Source organism: Manis javanica, chromosome 4 (assembly GCF_040802235.1).
Source record: "Manis javanica isolate MJ-LG chromosome 4, MJ_LKY, whole genome shotgun sequence".
NCBI classification, from domain to species: Eukaryota; Metazoa; Chordata; class Mammalia; order Pholidota; family Manidae; genus Manis; species Manis javanica.
Genome location: NC_133159.1, coordinates 80,682,842 through 80,689,573, shown reverse-complemented (window position 1 = coordinate 80,689,573; position 6,732 = coordinate 80,682,842).

Below are 6,732 nucleotides of genomic sequence, written 5' to 3'. Positions count from 1 at the left end.
CTGACACTACAATATATGGGTGTGTGTGTGTGTGTGTGTGTGTGTGTGTGTGTGTGTGTGTGTGTGTTTAGAAATAACATCATATCCCCCAAACAAATTCACCTATCTTGGATTTAGTCTCCTCATTTTCCACGTTCTTTGACATTTTTGATAATCAGACTCTGGCACTGTTTGTAACCCTGTGCATCTTAACCAAAGATTCAATATAACAAATACACACTGAGAACACACATTATATGGGTTCTGTAGGACACACACAGATGTAGGCAGCGGTGTCCTGGTAAATCAGCACTCCAGAAAAAGAAGACATGATTTAGAGTATTTGCCAATTTTTGTAGTGTAGGCACTCCCACTGTGGCTGACTTCAAGCCACCAGTGGTTTAACAGCTGGATCACAAAAATTCTGAATGTGTAGCTTCCCTGGGACAAACAGTTAAAAATGAGTTGCCATGTGGAGGAAATCTGAGGTGCCCCAGACAGCAGCCAATACCAAGTGTCAGCTATGTGTGTGAAGCCATGTTGATCCTTGCATCCCGGCTGCCTCTCCAGCTGAAATGTGGCCAGGCAAGACGAGCACAGGAACCTCCCAATCAAACCAAAGAATCAGGACAAGTTACAAGTTGTTTTAAGCCACTGAATTTTGGGATAGTTTGCTACAGAGCAGTTGCTGAGTAATAAGCACAAAGTACAGATTGCATGGGGAAGGGTTGGTGTATAGAGAAACATGAGCCTTTTTAAGCCTTCTCTTCTCCTCTTTGCATCCCTATGCCTTTTACAAGCCATTTGGGGAATTTCAATCTTTCTTTCTCCTACACCAAGACTTCCTGGGGAGCTGGTGCTGAGCAAAGTGTAGTCAGCTTCTCACTGACTACAGTGATGCTCGTGCCCCTTTGAGTAATATGCCATCCACCAAATTTTTAATCACACTGCAGGCAGAACAAAGCAAAGATCCACATTTGCAAGCAGTGCATTTAGGAAAATACATTTTATTGAAAATCAGGACTGATGAGGTGCAGGGAATTGGAACCTCCATGAGCAAGACTCCCCAAGACCATAGCACATTTAATAATACTCTCCTCTTCTGTTTTACCGTCTCCCCTGAACACTGGCATTTCTTATCTGTCCGGCCATTCAGTAACAGACTTTGAGCAACTATAACTGATTTGTTAAATATTGACTTGACACAGTAGCAAAGATCCAGGATCCATTTATTCCCAGACACTCCATTCCTAAAGTTAGTATTTTATGGGGGGTTATCCTTTGATTCTGCACACATTGCAGAGCACTTCCCTGTCAGACTCCTCTAAGGGATATTCTCCTACTAAAGATTTCCAAAGACAAGATCTGTCCCTTTGGCCTGTGTACCATTATCATGGGGGGAAAAACTGGTGGCTCCAAAGTATGAGGAACAAGACCAGAGAAAAAGCATCACCTCAAAAATTCAGTATCTTGAAGAAAAGCAAGATAATAATGATCACAAAAGTCAAGACAGTGTTTCCTCCCAGGAGGCAGGAGGCTAATGATCAGGAGCGGCACTTCAGGTAAAGTTCTATTTCTTACCTGGATAGTAAGGTCACATGGTATTTGCCTCATAACAACTTTTTAAGTATTCATGGCATTTTTATACTCTTTTGTGAATGTAGGTTTCATTTCATAATAAGAAATATAGTCAATTTAGAAGTAATTCATTCTGCATTCTGATTTATTGACTTACCTGGGAGCTTGTTAGAAATGAGATGCTGGACCACATCTCAGACCTACTGAACCTACTGATCTCCAGGGGGCTCGTCTGCACATTAAAGACTGAGAAGCACTGTCCAAGATTTAAAGACCATAAGTCACGAGTCCTGAGGTATTGAGAAGATCACCTTATCCTTACACCTTAGAATTTCATCTGCAAAGTGGGTGTAACAATACAGGTCTGGCTTCCCTCCAAGGGGACTGTGAGGAGGGTTTGAGATGATCTATGGAAAAGCACTTTGAAAACAACAGTAAAGTACCATCTAAATGTTAGGTATTATTAGCCCCTTAGGATAGAGCCCTTAAAGAATCAATTACAAAGAAGCAAATAATTACGATTTCCTTAAATTTCATACTAGTCTTTTCAACTCAGTTTCCTGTCAGCGTCATGCTTTTTGATTCTGCTTTGGTAACACCTGCCTTCTGCCCTGCCCTGAGGGTGTTACCAGCTTCACAACCAGATGCAGGGTCCTGCATTTGCTTTGCGACATCTCTAGGACAGAGGGGCTCTTTCAGAAAGCACTGGGATCACCAATGTGACTTTCTGACAAATTAAATCTTGCTGAATGACAGCAGCATTCTGGCCTCACCTGGGCACAAGCTGAGCTCCAGGGGGGGCCTGTGAACACCAGATAGGCAGGCCTCAGACACACTTTTGATTGCTCATGAGTCTTGCTTTTTTTTTTAAGCAGTAATCCTGTGCTCTGCACATTGTAAGGACTCGAAAAGTGATGAATGTGTGCATCATTTTGTAAGATATTGTCTTCTTAACTTTGAAAAATACTAAAACAATTCACAAAGGGCCCAAATGGGCAGGTAATTAAATTACTTAATTGGTGTGACTGGCCCAGGTTTCTTGCATGAGACTTCTTTTACTGAGTTTCAAGAACAACGATGTTGACATTTAAGGGTGTGGTCCATAAATGCTAGACATTCAGCTGCTATGCTTGATTATTCATTTATTTCAATATGCATTTGAAAGCCAGCCTGCAGCGGGCTCTGCACTTGGTTGTGTTTGTTAGCACCTAATAGAACATGGAGAGATATAGGGGGGGTGTGTAGTTTTCTGATGATTGCATTAAAAGAAAGGGAAGATGTGTGGTGAAACTTCTAAGAACTCTCCCCAGAGCCCATGTTTTAGAGTTAGACCCTGCTGGTCCAATTCCAGAACTCCCAGTTATCAGTGGTGAGACTAGGCAAGTTACCTAACTCCACTGGTTCTAAATGTCTTCATCCATACCATGTGGACAAAAACATGACCTGCTTTTTAGGTTTACTGTGAAAATTAACTGACTTAAACCATGTGCCTGGCATGTGGTGAGAGCTTCATAAATACTAATTACATAGTGATTAAAGAGATGAGACATTAAGCTTGGGGGGGATAACCCATCAAACTTTAATGTCATTATCATGATTATTGGTATTCTATTGATGGTGTCTGCGCAGGAAAGCGCTAACACAACAGGCCTAACCTCTATCCATGAAGAGGCCTGCAGGGTTGACGGTTGGCTGGTGGCTGGGAACTTAGATTTTGAGAAGGTTCCCACCGTTAGCTGATAAGAATGGCTCACTGTGCCTAAACTGCTTATTCAAACAATGTGATTTATGCTGAACACCTGCTTTCTTTCTGAGAGTCTTGCGTTTGGGTGTGTGCCAAGCAGAGGCTGCAATGTGACCAGGCCACATCCAAATCTTGAGCACTGAATCCCTAGTGAGCGTCTCTGGTTGGCAACACTTTACATGTGCTGTCGCATCCAGGACATGTTGCAGTGGGGATTGGCATGTCCTTTGTGACTCTCCTGGGAGAGCACTCTTGGGAGCGCATGGCTTGTTTTCCCCAGACTTTGCCTTCCCTTCTTAGTGCTTGGTGTCCATCCTTTCCTGTATCAGAGCCATGATAACATCATAAGCGTTAGCTGTAATATATAAAGTAAAACATGTCAGTGCTGGAATTTATCATCTTCAGATCACTGCACTTTAAAAGTTCTCCTGCCCCTCTCACACCATTTCCTCCAGTGGAGCTGACTCATTCCCAGTGTAAATGAAGTTAATTTTGTATTCATTCATAAATTCTGTGTTTTAAGAGTTAGATGTAAATGTATCATGTCAGAGATATTTCTAGACTAATTGCTTTAGCACTGGTTTCAAAACACACTGTTCAACAAGAATTAACTAAATACCTTCTACATGCCAAACAGTCCTGTAAAATTCTTTGGTTTACCTTGAATCCTGCTGTTTTCATTGATACCACAAAATGCAGCTTACAGGCCCTGGTTAGGCAAGCTTCTTAAAACCACTTGCTTTATTTTGTCTTGACGATGATCAACAAAAGCCTGTATCTGGGTCTGTTGTGCAGGGATTTGTATCAAGTGAACTAGTTGAGAGTATTGTTTTCCATCCCTTTGATGAAATGCAGATTTTTCCATTAAGAAAGCAAATCCCTCATTTAAAAAGCATTTAATAGAATGGTACTTCTTTCCAGCTGGTTAATTTAGAACACTGAGAGAAAAAAAAGTTTCATGTAAGACTCTTCTCTAAATCTGGGCTAGGGCATTTTCATTTGAGGGCGAGCTGCATGCAATGGGCTTTAGCTCCCATATCCACAACCATTTGTCCCTGCACACGAGGGAGGCAAACCCTGGGGCCCTCCTGGTTTGCAGAACACTGGGTGAAGAGTGCTGCTATGTTATTGCCGTTGTTGGCAGCCCCTCCTCAGAGAGCTGACAGATTTCAGGGAAGAGCCTGGGCCAAAACTCTCGGCATTTCCTCTCCAAATCTCAAATTGAGACATTCCCTGATCCCCTTGCAAGCCTACCCTTTCTGTTCTTTGAAGTAATTTTGAAGCCCATAGTGTACAACTGGCAAAAATGAGAGGCACAGATAGTAAAGCACCCAGCTGCCAAAGGAAGCAATGTATGAAGTGAAATCAATGTGTATCTATTGAGCATCATCGCTACAGAAACCCTGAGTCAGGTACAAAAAGCATGAAGTGTGGCCCTTACCTTCGAGGAGCATAGAATCAGGTTGACTGTCTTACACAAAGATTTTCAGTGTCAAGGAAAAAAAGGGCCCTTGGTCTGGCTTGTGCAAAGCCAGGGATTTATTAGAAGCAAGAGAAAGAAAGCTGCTAAGCCTCAAGAGACTGATACCAAGAACTTGGCTCTTAAAACATATGCAAGACAACAGGAGCCAGTGTGCCTCTTCCTGTCTCTTGGAGCTGCCAGGTCTCTCACTGCTGCTTCCTCAGTGTCTCTATTTGATACTGATGCCCTGAGCAGCTGTGTGAGCTTGAGACCAGCCGAGACTGCTTGCTGTGCCTGCACGATCACTCCTTGCTTCTCTGTGAAAATAGAGTTGTAGCTGGACACTAGGCTACCCAGCTAAAGGCTACACATCCAACCCTCCTTGCTGTTAATTGCAGTCATTTCCTAGGCTCTAGCCAGTGTGATGTGAGCAGAAGTGGTATGTGCAACTCCCAGGTTATGCTCTTATATAGAAAGGAGTGAGATCCCTGCTGCCTAGGTGTGGGTCAACGTGGCAGGAACTGAAGCCATCATCTTTACCTAGAGATGGAAGCTGTTGGTGGAGGAGAGCAGAGCCACAGGGTCAGAGGAGCCTGTGTCTCCTACTCTGCGGAGCCATCATACTAACCTTGGACTATTTAGGTTCTATGAAGGATGTCTCGCCAATGGGTTTCAGCCCCGGGCAAATTCACTATGGATTCAATGTGAACAAAGAAAGTGACAGCAAAACGTTCTTTGGGGTAAAAGGGTTTATTACCCAGCTTGTTCTCCCAGCAGTGGGTCGTGCACTAGCGTCTCTGCCTCCACCCAGAGCACTGGGCCAAGCTTTCTATATAGCTTATTGCCTAAAGTTGTGGAAGTGGTAGCCTAGCAACAGGCCAGTTACATCATTAGGTGGTTTCAGTTCAGTGAGGATCCTGGCCATAGGAACCCCAACTTCCCCATACTCCACCCATCCAGGATTCTCACCTTCCAATCTACATGCTTTCAGTCTTCTGCAATAGTCCCTGTGCGAGAAAGCTGGAGCACTGGAACCAGATTCTGCAACAGCAACAGAGGATAACAACAACTTAGAGATAATAACAAAGATTAAGATACAACTAGATTTTGATAGAGGTAACAAAATTATAATAACCCTCAAGCCAGAGGAAGTTCCCAATTCACAAAGACCTTAGGGGTGATAAGACACATGTTTTAATGGCAAATCTTGTCCATCAAGTAGGATGCATGCAAGAGAATAGTCCTGTGATAGGACTGTAGCAGGAAAGGGGGTCCTTCCAGGTCTAGTATACCATACTTTTACTCCTTTCCCCATGAGGGTTACTGAAGAGTCTATATATAGTGCTACTGGAGGTGCATGCACTGGCCATAATGATAAAACAAAACTCCCCGGTAAGATGCTCCTACCTTCTGGCTATTCAGGATATACTACTGTGACCTTTGGAAGCCACTCAGCTGTTATTCCAGGAATACATAGGAGGCCAGCTTCCAGGCCTTGTCCCCAAGGTGCCAGGAGAGCCAGCCATCGTTGGTCCTTGTGATGAAAGGTCCAAGGCCATGTCCACTCAATGGAGTCTCCAGAGTTCACTGCAGTTGGTGCTGGCAGCAAGATACTATTCTGGTGGCTGAACCTTGGCTTCAGTGATTCTTCCTTGGTCTGTACTTGCAGTTGTATAGGGGAGGCAGCCATATGTGTTAACATATCTATGGGGCTCAGGGCTCCCTTTCAGGGTATCTCATTCAAATGCAGTAGCAGAGTCCATAAGTAGACTGACCATCCCCACAGACTATTGGTATCTGACTTTAGTCCGGATGTTAACAAGCCATTGTGCCTCTCCATCATGCTTGCTGCAGTAGGATTGTATGGCACATGAAACTTGCATTTGATTCCCAGCTGTCATACCCATTCTTGCAGTGTATATCCAGTAAAATGGGTGCCCTGATCACTCTCAATTACCTGTGGTCAGCC